This window comes from Phascolarctos cinereus, unplaced genomic scaffold (assembly GCF_003287225.1).
Source record: "Phascolarctos cinereus isolate Bilbo 61053 unplaced genomic scaffold, phaCin_HiC Scaffold_5;HRSCAF=322, whole genome shotgun sequence".
Taxonomy (NCBI): domain Eukaryota; kingdom Metazoa; phylum Chordata; class Mammalia; order Diprotodontia; family Phascolarctidae; genus Phascolarctos; species Phascolarctos cinereus.
This window is the reverse complement of record NW_027555958.1, coordinates 76,135,819-76,152,688: the sequence shown is the minus strand read 5'-3', so window position 1 is coordinate 76,152,688 and position 16,870 is coordinate 76,135,819. Positions and strand designations below refer to the sequence as shown.

General features: G+C 39.2%; 1 long non-coding RNA gene across 1 annotated transcript in view; it reads left to right on the top strand.

Moving 5' to 3' along the window:
* Positions 1-16,870, top strand: part of LOC110217190 (uncharacterized) — a 46,159-nt gene that overhangs the window by 3,499 nt on the left and 25,790 nt on the right. The window contains exon 2 of the long non-coding RNA XR_002326982.2: positions 1,742-1,842. This is a non-coding gene — a long non-coding RNA (uncharacterized LOC110217190). The remainder of the gene's footprint in view (positions 1-1,741; positions 1,843-16,870) is intronic.

Sequence of the window (16,870 nt, the reverse complement as noted above, 5' to 3'; positions counted from 1 at the left end):
CTTCCTCCTCCATTCCCCTACCCCATTCTAAACTTCTGGTATCTATGCTATACCCTCCCCTAAGTGGATTCAAAGGACTTGTGGTCAATGCAACTCTATAGCCTGAATTCCATTTGGAGTCCTGGAACCGTACTGAAATTTTCACATTGTCATTGGGTGGTCATCCCAATAAGTGAATTTAACACAACAGTCTGAAAGAGTGGGATAAATTCATAAGGAAAGACCTGCAAATATATAAAAACACTGCATTCCTACTGATAATTGTGTTCATCTCTTTGTCTATGGCCTAGGCCAAGCACTGTGGATTCCTTCTTTAATTTTTACTCCGAATTTAACAAACACCAAATAAAAATGAGCATTTCTGTGTATTTTATAGAGCAGGGGTATTGTGCATGAAACTATAGACCTCTGTCACGTACAGCTTGCTCTATGAAAGTATTTAACAATTTAACATGTCACTTTCAAAGCTGTCCTGCTTGTCTGTGATTCCTTCTAGCCTTCTTTCTGTTCTCTGTTTTTTGAGGAGTGGGATAGGGAAAAACCCTATCCTTATCTCTTTTCTCCCCCCACCTCCAAATTGAAGAAAAAGACAAACAAAAGCAAAACCCTTGTAACATGGTCAAGCAAAGCAAATTACCGCATTGATCATGTCCAAAAATATGGGCCTCGTTTTCTGCATCTTGTGAATTTTTTTCTAAACAGAAGCTATCACATCTCAGCTCTGATGCTTATTACTTCGGTGACCTTCAGCAAATCATGTCCCCTTTCTAGGCCTCACTTTTGTCATTTATAACATGAGTGAAATAGATTAGATTATGATTCTATAAACTCAACTAAAAACTACATATAGCTAGGTGGTGCAACGGATAGAGTGCCAGGCCTAGAGTCAGGAAGACTCATCTTTCTGAGTTAAAATCCAGCCTCAGACACTTGCTAGCTGTGTGACCCTTGGGCAAGTCATTTAATCCTGTTTGCTCAGTTCCTCATCTGTAAAATGAGCTGGAGAAGGAAATGGCAAACCACTCCAGTATCTTTACCAAAACCAAACCCAAAGGGGTTATGAAGAGTTGGGTGAGACTGAACAATAAATACCTAACATAGGTACAAAGTAGGCTGTTAATAAATGTTTGTTGGGGGGCAGCTAGGTGGCACAGTGGGTAGAGCACCAGCCCTGGAGTTAGGAGGATCTGAATTCAAATGCGACCTCAGATCAAACACTTGACACTTACTAGCTGTGTGACCCTGGGCAAGTCACTTAACCTCAATTTCCTAAAAAAGAAAAAAAGAAAAAATGTCTGTGGGATTGGAAGGGGAAGAGGATTTTGTAGATATGTACAGAAAGAATGAATGAAAACTCATTCATTAAGCACTTATTATATGGCAAGCATTCCCCAGTGAGCTAGCAATACCAACATAAATGCAAAGAGAGTCCCCACCGACAAGGAGTTTGTGTTCTAACAGAAGGAGATTCACCCCCATTTTACAGATATAGAAACTGAGGCAGATAGCTATTAAGTGACTAGGCTAGGGTCAACAGCTAGTAAGTGTCTGAGGCTGGATTTGAGCTCAAGTCTTTCTGACTCCAGGACTAACTCTCTTTCCACTATACTACCTAGCTGGCCCAGAGATAGCACTGGAACTGAGCTTTAAATCTCAAGTAAGGCAGAGGAGTTAATCGGCTGCCGAATATGTCTGAAATGTTGGAAATGCTCTTGTTGAATTTCCTGGGTTTGTTCTGTAGGCGCAGATTCTGAAGGATGCATTTCATCATGGAGAATTATTAGAGGAAATGTGAATAGCTCAACACAGCCCTTCTGTTACTTATTACCTGTGTGTCTTTGGGTGAGTCATTCCTCTGGGCCTCGTTTTCCCATCTGCAAAATGAAGTATGTGAGTGTGTGTGTGGGGTGGGGGGGAACACTAGCTTTCCTCAAATGTTCCTTCCAGCTCTAAAATTATGAGTCTATGAACCACCATTTGAAAAAAATAGCCCTACAACTTACGGCAGTGGGATCCTCCACTGTCTCCTGCAAAAAGGTGACCCAGGACATTGAGTTACTTGGGCAGGTCAGGAGCCGGGGGGGGGGGGGGGGGGGGGGGGGGGGGAGGGATGCTTCCATTGTTTTTGGAGGAGCCCTGCTTACTGCCTGTCTCACCCAAGTCCTGGAGAGTAGGTGAGTCTGTGTGTATATGCCCAAACTTTCAGGCCTAATTAGGCAGGAGAGGAGTTCCTTTGCGTCAGCTTTTTGGATTATCGAAGAACAGGAAAGAAAGTGGGTGCCAATTGTTTGGGAGATGGCTAATTAGTGCAGTGTGGTGAATGTAATAGAATGTTACTGTGCCATAAGGAATGTTTGAGTGTAAAGATTACAGAAAAGCATGGAAAAACATATGAACTGATTCAAAATAAAGGAAGCAAAACCAGGAAAACAGCATCAATAATAACTTCAATGTAAATGGAAAGAACCACAGAAAAATGAATATGAATGCTGAGTACTTCTTTTCTTCCCCATCTACTGCCTCATCATCCTGGAAAATCCTTTGCCCTGAGGCCCTGCTCTTCTGGTTGGTACCTCTTTTCTCTGAAATACCGTTTTGGGAAGGATCCTAGCCAGGATTCACCTCACTCATGCCTCACTCTCCCCTTTTCCCTCACCTGCCATCTTGTCCCCTTTCCTAGGACTCTTCAATTACCTTATGTGTGTCATCTTCCTCCATTAGAATATAAGTTCCTTGAGGGCATAGACTGTGTTGTTAGCTTGATTTGTTTCCCTAACACTTAGCACACAAAACATTTTATAAATGTGGGTTTTCTCTCTCTCAAATCAAACTTTTATTCCTACAGTATCTTTGTAAGGAGGGATGATTCTCTGGGAAGCATATATATGGAAATGAAAGTGATGTGAAAAGAAAAGATGAACAAAAATTATTCTGATTAATTTAAGGATTGTGACATTCCAGTGTTCTATACATCTGGTAAGATTCTAACCAGAATCCTAGACCAGTTATGGCATTATGCTGTCAAATGTGCAGGTGTATAATTGCAAAATAATATAGGAGACATGTTATTCATTGCTTTGGAACAATATTTACTATGCTGGTTATTCATTAGCCTTACAAAAATGGCCCCGTCAGGAAAATTAGACTGATAGCTGACTATACTAAGTCATTGGAAAGTTACCGACACAATGTATTAAGTGGTTTTGTGAAACTGTTTTTATTTTTTTTTTTTTACCTTTATTACCAGGGATGACTCATTGGGTAGGATAAGAGGGAGGAATATATTCAGAAATCAATGTCATGTGAAAAAAATGTATCAGTAAAATGAGAAAAGTTTGCAAAGTACTTTATAAACAAAATCTCACTTAAGCCTCATAATGACCTGGTGTGGTTAATATTACTATTCCTGTTTCACAGAAGAGAAAACAGAGAATCAGAGATGCTAAGGCTTATCCGTGATCTTTGATCTGAACATAGGTATTCCTATGTTACATGATTCCAACTGCACCATACTTTCTACTATACCAGACTACCTCTCCAGTCAGTAAGAGTTTAAGATATACTAATATGGTCAATCTGGCCCATTTTCCATGACCAATGAGTAAAGCGTACTGTGGTAGAGAGGAGCGTTGGGTTTGAAGCCAAAGGACCAAGGTGCAAATTTTAGCTTTGTTCCACATTCCTTGGGTGACCTTGGACAAGCCACTTAACTGTTTTAGACTTGTTTCCTTACTCTGCAAAACAAGAGGTTGACCACTAAGCTCTCTTCCTGCTTTAATTTATTTTATTTTGTTTTTGGTTTTCTAGTTTACGCATGTGCAATCATGCAAAACATATTTCCATATTAGTCATGTTGTAAAAGAAAACATAGACCAAAATAAAAACCCAAGAAAAATAAAGAAAATAAAAAAGTATGCTTTGTTCTATATCCAGATTCCATCAGTTCTTTTTCTGGGGTTGGATAGCATTTTTCATGATAAGTCCTTCAGAGTTGTCTTGGATTATTGTATTGCTTAGAATAACTAAGTCATTCACAGTTGATCACCTAACAATATTGCTATTACTGTGTACAATGCTCTCCTAGTTCTACTCATTTCAGTTTGCAGCAGTTCATGTAAGTCTTTGCAGGTTTTTCTGAGAGCATCTAGCTCATCATTCCTCGTGTCACAACAGTATTCCATCACAATCATATACAGTGAAAAGTTCAACCATTCTCCAATTGATGGGCATCCTCTCAATTTCCAATTCTTTGTCACCAGAAACGATCTTCCAGCTTTAATTTAATTTGATTTAATATCATATAAGTAAAATTACAAGATGGGTCAGATCTTATTTAATACATTTTATATAGCCTCACATTTCCCACCATACTTGAAAATTGCCACTGGATAATATTTTCAATCTCCTATTTATACTTTTATACTATTTATACAATCAATTTATACCTTGAAAATTGCTCAAAGGGTTTGAAATGATCTACTAAAGTCTGCTAGACACAGGTGACTGAGCCTGCAAGAAGGCAACCAGGAAAATTTAGGGTCCCAGGCATTAGTCAATAATGAAATATGTTCTGATGAGAAGTCTGAAGATGATCGAGGCAGTGTACCCGGAACTTGACCAGAGCCCTACCCACGACAAAGATTTCCAGTGGTTTTGAGGAATTTGTCACTAAATACTATTGCCTCATGAGTGTTTAGTGGTTCACACATTCATGCTTAGGGATGTGGGAGAGGTTGGACTCTTGAACATGACTTAAGACCATGGATTCATAGACCATGGGATCACAAGTTCAGAGAAAGAGGGGACCTAAAAGCCCACCTAATTTAACTCTCACATTTTACAAATAAGGAAACTGAGGCCTCAAGAAGTTAAGTGACTTGCTCAAAATGATAGAAGTAGTAAGTGGTGGAGCTAGAGCCAAAATTTTAACCCTAGTCCTTTGGTTCCAAATTCAGCATTCTTTCTACTACATCATACTCCCTTCTACCTTCCATGCTCCCTTCTAATTTTGAGATTCTATGATTGATAAGAAAACAGAAAAATTGTAGAAAAAAAGGTAGCATGTAGAGCCAAATTAGTAGCATGTTCCAGACCGAACTGAAGGCACACAGCATATGGGCGCTTGACCTTTTGTAAGAGATTATTTATTGGCACCGTTGTTATTGTTGTTTAGTCATTGTTCAGTCCTGGCTGACTCTTCGTGACCCCATTTGGTGTTTTCTTGGCAAAATATTGGAGTGGTTTGCCATTTGCTTTTCTAGATCATTTTACAGATGAGGAAAATGAGACAAACAGGGTTAAGTGACTTGCCCAGGGTCACACAGCTAGTAAGTCTCTTTAAATTCAGGAAGCTGAGTCTTCCAGACTTCAGGGCTAGCACTCTATCATCTGTGCCACCTAGCTGCCCGTATTAACTCAGTGACCATGGGCAAATCACAACCTGAGTCTCAGTTTCCTCATCTATAAAACAGGGATGAACAACACTTGTATTACCTGCTTTGAAACAGCAGGGCTTGCTGTAGGCAGAGAATTTTGAAAAAACAAAGTGCTCTATAAATGTGAGCTATAACTCTGTTCTGCCTGACATGAAATAGTAGGACAGTGGAGTCTGGGAAGCTGGATTGCCTAACAGCACTGATGCAATACGTGGTATACCAGGCCTTTTCTAGCATCAGCTTGCATTTAGAGACTGTGTGATATAACACAGAGAGAGTTGAACTTAGGATCAGGAAGACCTGGGCATAAATCCTGACTCAGATGCTGACTAGCTTTGTCACCAAGGACCAATCACTCCATCTTGCTAAGCCTGTTTAGTTTTTTTGAAATCTGCACCGCAAATGGGAATAGAAACACCAACCTCACAGGATTTCTGTGAGTGTTAGATCAGATAATGAGGTTAACACACTTTGTAGACTTTTAAAAACTACATAAAATGAGCTATTATTTATTAAAAATTCAGCTCAAGTTGTTGTTCAGTCATTTTTCGACATGTCCAACTCTTTGTGACCCTATCTGGTCACATACTAAAGGAACTCTTTCTTGGTCCTTCAGACTTTCAGCTCCCCTTCCCTCACTCCCCCCAGTTACCTTAGATTTGTAGCATCAAAGATCCTCCCAGCTCTAAGGCTATTTGGAATGTGTTTTGCACATACTTTTACATGTACATATTATTTCTCCTGTAGAATGTAAGCTTCTTGAGGCCAGGGACTGTTTCATTTTTCTCTCTGAATCCATAGCACCTAGCACAGTTCCTGGCACATAGCTGCTTGGTGATTTTGTATTTTGAAGGGAAACCAGTCATAAATCAGGCCAAAAAATAAGTATATGTGCTCGTTAAAAAAAAAAAAATCTCTGATCCCTAGGATGAATCCAGTCATGCGCAATGATCAAATAAAGGCCTTGACTTTTTTAGTCAAGGAGGAAGACCTCAGCTTTCAGGATAATGAATTCCCCAGCCCTTGTATCTCCCAGAAGAGATAGAGTAATCACCATAGTAGGATGTTAGTGGAGATTCAGGCTTGGAAAATCTTAAAGGTAAATTAACTGCATAGAAAGGAAGGAAGGAAGAAAAAGAAAGAAGGAGGGAGAAAGGAAGGTAGGGAGAAAAGAATGGAAAGAAAGAAGACAAATCCAAGGAAGGAAGAGGCATGAAGAAACCATTTTACCCAAATTTCTGCTAATTAGAAAAATATGGGAAATGTTCAGGGCTATGGAAGGGATCAGATGGGAACAGAGAGTCCTGAGAAAAAAGTGACTCAGCAGAACATATCTGTCAGGGGATGGATAGTCATGGAAACACTGGCAATCATGACTGTGTGTTTTGTGACAGGAATTACACACCCATTGGATAGCTTATGTTGAGATGAGCTGAAATAGCTATAAACCTTCTAATTACTAATAAAATTCTAGCACCCTTCCACTGTTCTGTCCATTGCTAGCCAGGATGATGAGTTAGTGGCTGGCCAATTGTGGTCAAGCTAGAGAAACTTCCCACAGCTGAGGCCAGTCATTCAGGCATTTATCTGGCTACATCCATATAAGCCTATGACTGATCAGAACTGATATTCGTTTCTATTTTCATTGAATAGTAAATATAATACTCTTTATAAACCATATGCAGGAAAATATAAATTACAGAGGTAATAATGAAGTAATTTAAAACTAAGAATTTGGGAATGGTGATTTTGATTGGCTCTAAGTCAATCTGTAACATAAAAAAAAGCTTTAAAATGACTCCAAGTTAAGTTCAATTCAACAAGCATTTATTAAGCATCTATAATGTGCCCAGGATTGTGCAAGGTATTGGAGATAACAAAGATTAAAAAACAAGACAGTCCTTGCCCTCAAGAAACGTTTTCTTTTTGGGGGCTATAAGATATATACAAAATAAATAAAAGGTAATTTAGAGGGAGGTATAGGGAATAGCCACTAGGGCAGGGAGTCTTGACCTTTTTTTATGTCATGGACTCCCTTGGCAGTCTGGTGGACCCCCATAGAATAACATTTTGAAATGCATAAAATAAAATACATAGGACTACAAAGGAAACCAATTATGTTGAAATAATGATGTATTTTTTCCCATTAAAGTTCATAGACCACTGCAATTTATCCATAGACCCCTTGTTGGATCCCAGGTTAAGATCACCTATAGTAGGGAGATCACTAAAACCTCTTGTAGGAAGTAGTGATTGAGCCGAGCCTTAAAGGAGGTAAGGGTTCTGAGAAGAGGTGAGAGGAGAGCAATCCAGGCACAGGGAACAACTATGTAAAAGCATGGTGACAGGAGATGGAGTGTTGGGTACAGGTAATAGCAAGTAGGTGAGTTTGGACAGAATTTAGATTGCATGAGGGGAGGTAATGTGTAATTAGCCTGGAAAGACAGGCTAGAGGCACATCATATTATATATATTATATTATATTATATTATATTATATTATATTATATTATATTATATTATATTATATTATATTATATTATATTATATTATATTATACTATATTATGTTATGTTATGTTATATTATGTTATGTTTTATATATACATATATATAAAATATAAGGCTAGAGGCATATTATATTATATTATAGAAGCTTTAAATGCTAAACACATCAGTTTGTATTTTATCATAGAGGCAATTGGGAGCCACTGAAGATTCTTGAGGTGAGTGACATGGTCAGACATGCTTTAGGAATATCAGTTGGGTAACTCTCCAGAAGATGAATTGGAGAAAGGAGAGGTTAGATGTAGGGACACTAGTTAGAAGATTATTGCAATTGGCTAGGTCCTCAACAGGAGTGACTGTGGTGAAGAGAAGGGAAATGAGGTGAGAGATGTAGAGATGGAATCAACAAGACTCAGAACCCAATTAGATGGGGGAGGGGTAAGTGAGAATGTAGAACCTAGGGTGACTCCTAGGTTGTGAACATGGGTAATTAGAAGAATCATGGTGCCTTTGAGAGACACTGGGAAGTTAGGAGGAGGAGAAAGTTAGGGGGGAAAATAATGAGTTCAGTTTTTGGTCATGTTGAATTTAAAATGTCTAGAGGAATTCCAAGTGGAGCTGTCCAATGAGTAGTTGGAGATATGGGGTCAGAGCTGATGAAGCCAGTGATGGCTGGATAGGTAGATTAGAGTCATCAACATAGAGATGATACTTGAACACACAGGAGCTGAAGAGATCACTGAGAGAGGTTGTTGAAAGAGAAGAGGAGAGGGCCCAAGGTACACTCATGCACACCCATGCATAAGGGTTGGGATATGGATGATGACCCTTCAAAGGAGATGGAGAAGAATCAGTTAGATAAACAGGGGGAGAATCACAACAAAACAGTGTCATAAAAACCCAGAAGGAGGGATTGGCTAACAATTTCTGTACCTGCAGAAAGGGTAGGAAGGATGAAGACAGAAAAGGCCATTGCATTTAGCAATTAAGAAGTTATTGTGACCCTGCAGGATGCAATTTCAATCAAATTGTAGGGACAAAAGCTAGTCTTCAAGGGGCTGAGAAGTGGAAGGTGAGAAAGTGGAATCAATGAATATAGATAGCTTTTTCTAGGAGTTTGGCTGTGAAAGGGAGGAGGGATGTAGGATAATAGCAGGAGGGGATGGTGGCATCAAGAGAAGGTTCTTTAAGAATGAGGGAGATCTGGACATGCTTGGAGGTATCAGGGAAAGAGGCAGTGGATAAGCAGAAATTGGAGATTAGGGAAAGAGAGGCAGGGACCAAGGTAGCAGACTTCTAGGTGAGATAGAAAGGAATGACAGGGCAGCTAGGTGGTACAGTGGATAGAACATCAGCCGTGGAGTCAGGAGGACCTGAGTTCAAATCCAGCCTCAGACACTTGACACTAGTTTTGTGACCCTAGGCAAGTCACTGAACCCCAATTGTCTCACAAAAAAAGAGATAGAATGGGATGGTGTTAAGGATAAAAATAGAGCACTCAGTGCTTGCAAGAAAGGCAACCTCTTTGAGACTGGAACAAAGGAAAAGAGAATGGGCTGGTGTTAAGGCTATTTGAAGTGTAGGATTGGGGAGAAGAGGGAGCTCCTGACTTAATTTTTTCAGTTCAGTATGAGGTGAGAATTTCTCCTATGCAGGTGTGGTAAAAGTAGGATGAGGAGAAAAGAACAGGATTAGAATAAATGCTGTGGGAAGTATGATAGAAAAAACAATCAGTCAAAGAAGAACGAAAACATTGGTTGCTATAGGGAGGGTCCCTTGAGATTATATGATATAAACTCATAGTGGACCCAGTCAGCATGGTTGTGTGTTTAACTATCTGGTGAGATTAGTGAGGAGTCCCATGCCTCGCCCTAGGTGCTGGCACATGCCCTACTGGTCTGGAAAAGCTGATTAAGTGGTTCTTAGAGTTAGCCGTCTTCTACCCTTCAATCCTGCCTTTCTCTGTGTTTCATTGTGAAGGGGTGTGTGATTTATGAATCTACCCAGTTGGGACTTAGCTCTGAGTCTCTACCCTGTGGCCAGACCCCACCTTCTTTCACATGAGCTTGCTGTATTTCAATAAGCAGCAGTCATGTAAACTTGGCATAGTAGAGTCCACAGATGTAGGCAGCATTCTTGGATGCTATGTGTAGCACTTGTCCTAAGCATAGATTCAGTAAGCTCGTAATTGCGGAAAGGGATTAGAACTTTGATTTCATTGGCACAGGGGAGTTCGCTGGTGAGGAAGGTACAGGTTGGCACTTCCTATAAAACTTGTAGTCTTAAGGAGTTGCTTTCCCAGGATCACATAGTCAATATGGGTCAGAAGCAGGTTTTCCTGCTTCAAAGCTGTCACTTTATCCAATATGTAATGTTACCTCTCCATGATGCCCTAATGAGCAGTACTTAGTGACAAGGAAAAAGGCATAATAATAAAATATCTACCAAGAGACTGCAAGTATATTGTTCCCCTGGACCTTAGAAGCCCACAGGACATAGAATCTATCTGGACTCAGTGGTACTAGGTAAAATAAAGTTTGAATTAATTTAGTTCCTTGCTTTTGCTCTTCTTTAAGTAGGCAAGAAAGTGTTTATTCAGTGCTCTACACCCTGGATTAGGAAACAAAAATTCTGGAGGAAACTGGCTTGGTTCTCATGGCACATGGAACAGACTTGGTTTCTTGGTGAGTTAAGGAGAAGACTGAAGTTCTTATAGCAAGTGATAGTCTTCTTCAATCAATCAATTAATCAACAAATACTTATTAAAAGTCTACAATGTGCCAGGTACTGTGCTAATCACTGGAGATACGAAAGGAGGCAAAAGACAATTGCTACTCTCAAGGAGCTCACAATCTAATGGAGAAGACAACATATAAACAAATATATACAAAGCAAGCTATATACAAGATAAATAGGAAATAATTAATAGAGGTAAGGCACTAGAATGAAAAGGCATTTGGAAAGACCTGGTAAAAAATGGGATTTTTGTTGGGACTTAAAGGAAGCCAGGGAGGTCAGTAGGCAGAACAGAGAAAGGAGAGGGTTTTCACGAATGGGGGAAAGCCAGAGAAAATGCATTGACTGGCTTGTCCAAATCCTTATAGACACTCATCACCAAGCAGGTGAGTAGACTTACTCTCCACTATGCCAAGCTGCCTGTCTTAATTGCATGCATGTTCCTTAAACAAAACAAAGCATCATTAGTGAGCATTACTCACTGGGTTATTAGGAGCAAAGTGCTCTGTAAACTGTTAAGTGCTCCATAAATGTGAGCTCTTATCATAAAGTGTTATACTTTCATACCAATAAAGTATCTATAACTCTTCACAATTGTCATATAAAATAGACATGGTAAACAATTTAACTTTACTGTGAAGATTTATGTTCATTTTAAAAATATTTTACTTTCCCCAGCTACGTGTAAACCAATTTTTAACATTTATTTTTAAAATTTTTGAGTTCCCAATTTTCTCCCTCTCCCATTTCCCCCCTCATTGAGGAGGCAAGCAATTTGGTAAAGGTTATGTGCAGTCATGCAGAAAAAATTTCATATTAGTCATGTTATGAAAGAAAGCAAAAAAAAAAGAAAAAGAAAAAGAAAGAAAGTTAAAAAAAAATGAACAAACCAGTATTCTTTGATCCACATTCAGATTCTGTCAGTTCTTTCTCTTGAGGTGGATAGCACTTTTCATCATAGGTCCTTCAAAATTGTCTTGGATCTTTGTGTTACTGAGAATAGCTAAATCATTTACAGTTGATCATTGTACAACATTACTGTTATTGTGTACAACGTTTTTCTGATTCTGCACACCTCATTTTGCATCAGTTTATGTAAGTCTTTCCAGGTTTTTCTGAAAGCATCCTGCTGCTGCTGAAACTTTTAAATTTTAGTCTATGGGAGGGGAATAAAAAAGCTCATATGGAAACCTAGCTATGCAAAAGGGTAATTGGAAAAGAATAAGCAACCATGAATGGAATACAGTAGGCATAATGGAAAAGTTTGGTTTTAAAAAAAACAGCAAGAAGAGGCTCTTTATACACATTAATTTTCTGATCATTTATATTATATTGTATTATATTTATAGGTTGAATAAATGAACATAATAGTTCATTGTATCTATAATTTTTCAGTTAACTCCGCCCACTTTGACTCTGTGGTTTGAACTACTTAAAGGAGTAGTCTTTATATCTGGTAAAAAGTCTTAAAGTCTCTCCTTGAACCAGAAGTTTCTCATTCATGTTAAGATCATATGAGATTCCTAAATAAATACAACAGAGATAATCCATTGAATGGCCTTCTGATTATTAATGTTAATTGAGGCGTAAAACAAAGAGACAATGATTGTCAAAGGTTTTTGCCACTGTCATGGAGGAAATCTTTCATGACAATTACATGGAAAAGGAATTCCCTCTAGATGGAAAGGCCCTGCAGATTCTCCTGTTTGGATAATATTATACTAGTGCATTGGAACATTCCTTAAACTCCTCAGTGAGATAGGCTACTAATCCACACAAGAAAAACTAAATGGATAAAAAAAAATACCTTTGTCCAGACAATGACACTAGTTGGAATGCCAGTACATCTATTTGGGACAGGCACTGCAGATGACAATGAGTTGCATGCAACATTGAGTTTGAATCAGAAGTGGATTGTATTAGGAAATTATATAATGCTTTAATGATCACTGAGCTGTTTCTTGATGGAAAAATTCATCCTTTTGATAGAATATCTTCCTGATGATCTTGTATGGGCATGAATTTTGGAATGTGACAATTGTGGGTGTCTTCAGGGGCAAGATAGTGGGGGCAAGCAGGTTGAGGAACATTCCTTTTTAAATGTCTTATTGATAGCTTTTATTTTTTTAACACAGTCATTTTTGGATATAAACGTCTCTCCTCTCTACCAAATGAACCCTCCCTTGTAACCAAGAGTAAAACCAATGGATGTAGTGACTGTTTCTACAGTGTTTAACATTTCACATCAATAAATGCACAGCTCCTACCAAAAAGGAGAGAGATGCTTCATTTCTTCTCCAGGCCTGAGCTTAGACATCATAATTCCTTAGTATTTGGCTTTTTTTTTTTTACTCGTTCTTCACTTTTACATAGCCAATGCAAGTGTATTCTTCTTGTTCTGCTTAAGTCACTCTGCATCCGTTTATACATGTTTTTGCTTCTTGGAATCTTCAGAATTATCTTTTCATGCAGTTGCAGCATATTTCCCATGATGACCTACATTCAAGAAGCATATATCCAGGACTGTGCTGGTAAATGTTTAATAATCAACTCTCTGGAGGAAAAGAAGGGCATGTACAACATACTTCTAAATTTAATTTGCATTATTAACATTTTCTCCATCACTTTCTTAAATCTAGACAATCAATGAAACAATAAATCAAGTCCTGATTTGTAGCATTTTCTGATTTCCAAGGTATAAATGCTCACATAGAAAATTTAACCATCAGCTCTTGTAAGCTTGTTCAGTCTGGTTCCAGCACACCCCTGAATCTATCATAGATCATCCTACTTGAGGGGATCTGGAGGTCATCTAGTTTAATATTCTCATTTTTACAGGTAAGGAGATCTCTTCTTTACTTGCCCAAGATTGCATAGGTAGTAAGTAACACTTAGTATGCATCTGAAACTAGATCCTTGGCATTCTTTCCAGTATAGCATAATACTTCTCTGTCACTGAAGAAACATGTGATTAGAAAGGAAGCTGGAATAGTCATGTAGCAAGAGAACCAATGGATGTCCTAGGGTTACCACTGGTGTGTAAAGAGAATTAGAAGAAAAATTCTTGGGCAGTGGTGGAGGATCAGTAAAAAGTGGATAAAAATCATATTGGATGAGAAGACATGGATGGGTTATATTCTTGACCAATGGGAAGTAATATCCACATCAAAAAGATCACATATGCACTGAAATATTGAAACTTACATATTACAAGATGTCATTTCACAAAGGCAAATTCAAAAAAATCTAATGAAGTGAAAGTGAGATTTGAATCCACCAACCCACAGCCTTTACACCATCTAATCCCTTTGCCACTAGTGATAGATAAAGTTCTCTGCAGAACATTCAGTCCCTGATAAAATACAACTGTCAAGCCATAGAATAACTTCTTTCAGCCTCTCAACATGTTCACAGAACCTGAATGGGTAATTTAAAAGCTTCAGCAGTGGCAGGATGCTTTCAGAAAAAACCTGAAAAGACTTACATAAACTGATGCAAAATGAAGTATAAATATTGAAATTCAATATTTAACCTTACTCACTTACAGTTGTAAATCTACAAGTGGATTTACACTGCCTTCAAAGAACTAACATTCTACCAAAGGGATACAATATGTTCACAAATAAATACATACAAAATATTTACTTCAAAATAGAGAGAGAACCAATAACTGGAAGGGTCAAGAAGGGTCTTCTCTAGGGGGTGACACATGAGCCTTGCTGTGAAGGAATCTAAAGATTCCATCAGGCAGAAGAGAGGAGGGAGTGCATTCCAGGCATGGTGTGTGGGGGTGATATGGAGGGGGTTGAATCTTGTATAAGGGCATAACCGTGGGAGATGGAAAGTCATGTCTGGGGAAAGTGCTCTTACTCGCATTTTGTATATGAGGAAATGGAAACTCAGAGAGTAAAAGTCATTCAGTGACAGAATCAGGACCAGAACCCAAGTCTTATATGACTTCGAATTCAATATGCTTTTAAGACTCTCATATAATAGGTTACTTGTAAATAGTACTTGAGTTATAGAGTTTTCCCCCAAATAAAACTTTATTGAAATGTAAACATGAGTAAAAATAGAAGGCTCTTTCATTTTTCTGGCTACTAGTAGATCCAGAACTTTCTTTCTACATAATCAGATTTTTCCCTCTCCTTTATTGTTGTTTGTCCTTTGTTTTCAAAGAGGACCCATGACATCATGGGGTGCTGTCTCAAGTGAATTGGATTTAAGTGAGGTGGACAAAGGTCGGTCTCACTCTCTTTCAGGGTCGTCAGGGTCCAGTGACAAGACAAAAGTTAGTATGAGGATGCTATGGACAATCTTGGTGTCTTTGATGTCTGACCAAGCTCCAAGCAGTCCACACCACCTGCTTCAGCTTTTCATGGCCCCTGGAACAAATTGTTCTCATCCACCCATGGAGCAGGGGGAAGTCTTCACATGCTTGGGATAGACATCCCCCTAACTCACCGACCTTTTAGAGACCTGTTGTTTATCTTCAACCTGGTTTAGCCTGTCTGTTGAGATGGTTTTACCAGGGTGCGGCTGCTATGCATGCTACAGCTTCTTGGAGTCAGGCACAGGCAGAAGATTCTGTATCAGCAGCTATCAGAGAGAAAAGGAAAAACCAAACCCTGAATATTTTGCTCATTGATATCCCTGCACTTCAGTGTTTTAAAAACCCTGGCAACCTGAAATGAATTCTTCTGAGCCTCTTGTTTCTGAGAGATTCAGGTCATAGCCTGAGTCAGTAAGGTACAGTGCACTCAGGGAGAACAGGGAAAGCCTAACTGACTTCTTGCTTCTGGTAATAAAGCTTATCTTAGCTTAGTTCAGGTGTGGGGAACCTGCAGCCTTGAGGCCACATGTGGCCCCCTAGGCCCTCAAAGGGCCATATTTGAGGACCTAGAGGGCCACACATGGCCTCAGGGTCACAGGTTCCTCACCCCAGTTAAGCCTACAATCCAACAGCCTGCCTAAATACCTTTTCTTTCTTCTAAGAAGAGGAATAAATAAATAAACCGTGATAATGCCTTGTATTTGTATAATGCTTTGCAGTCTTCAAATTACTCTCATGTCCATTAACTTTTTGGATCTTCAGGCCGATTCTGTGAGGTAGACAGGGCAGGGATCTTCAAAAGAGTTAGGTGACTTGCCTAAGGTCACATAGCCAGGAAGTGTTGGGGCCAGGATTATAACCAGTGTCTCAAGGAGATATGAAATGATGAGAATAATAATGCTTTCTTCTACACCATCACACACTGCTCCTTATGAACTCTTTGTCACAGCAAAAATAAGCAACTGAGGGATTAGGGAAAGGTTACGCATAGACCCATTTACCTTTCCAGGGATTCATTTGAATGAGGCTGGGATGAGTTGGTTTGAACACTGGCCAGAGACTCAGTGAAGACTGCTGAAGATTAGGGTCATTTTCTATTGGATTGAGATCTCTCTGCACCTGGATAAGTTTCTGGAGTTATTTCTTCCATGTTCCCTTTCAGAGATCTATCCTGGTGTACCTTGTGTGTGTCACTTAAATCCTCTTCTTATCTGTAAAATGAAGGACTTTGCCTCCATGGTTCGTATAAACTCTGATTCTATGTTTTGGTTAAACTTTTTATCAAAGAAGTAAAAACAAGATGGCCACTTTTTCCTGAAGGTCTTATAGTTTTCTGGTACTGCTGTACCCATTGGATCCCATGGTCCTAGGTCATGGTGGTGCTATTTGAGGGCTGACCATACATGATATAAGCCTCCAAGGCCCACCAGCTGCCTCCCAGGAGCCCTCCTTCCCCAAATGGGGTGCCTAGGGTGATTACTCTGATGCCAGGTATGGCCCAGATTCAGAGATAATTCTGAGCGAAGCGGATGGAAGTGGGGAAAGGGCACAAGCATTTACATAGAAACTACTATGTGCCAGGAACTGAAGTAAGTGCTTTACAAATATTAACTCTTTCCATCTCAGACGGAAGGTCTTCCTCCTTTCCCTGCTTGGGAAGATGATTATTTCTGTGTTCCTGAGGGCAGAGAGGAGATTCATTGTAGGAGGTATTAATCTATATTGGTACCCAAAATGCTATAGTTCTTTCAACAATCTTCTCTCCCTTTCAGCAGCATTGGGCATGATTGAAGTATTATGGCTTGGGAATGAAACAAATTATGTAATACTGATTGAGGAAAGATGGAGGCTATGTACTGG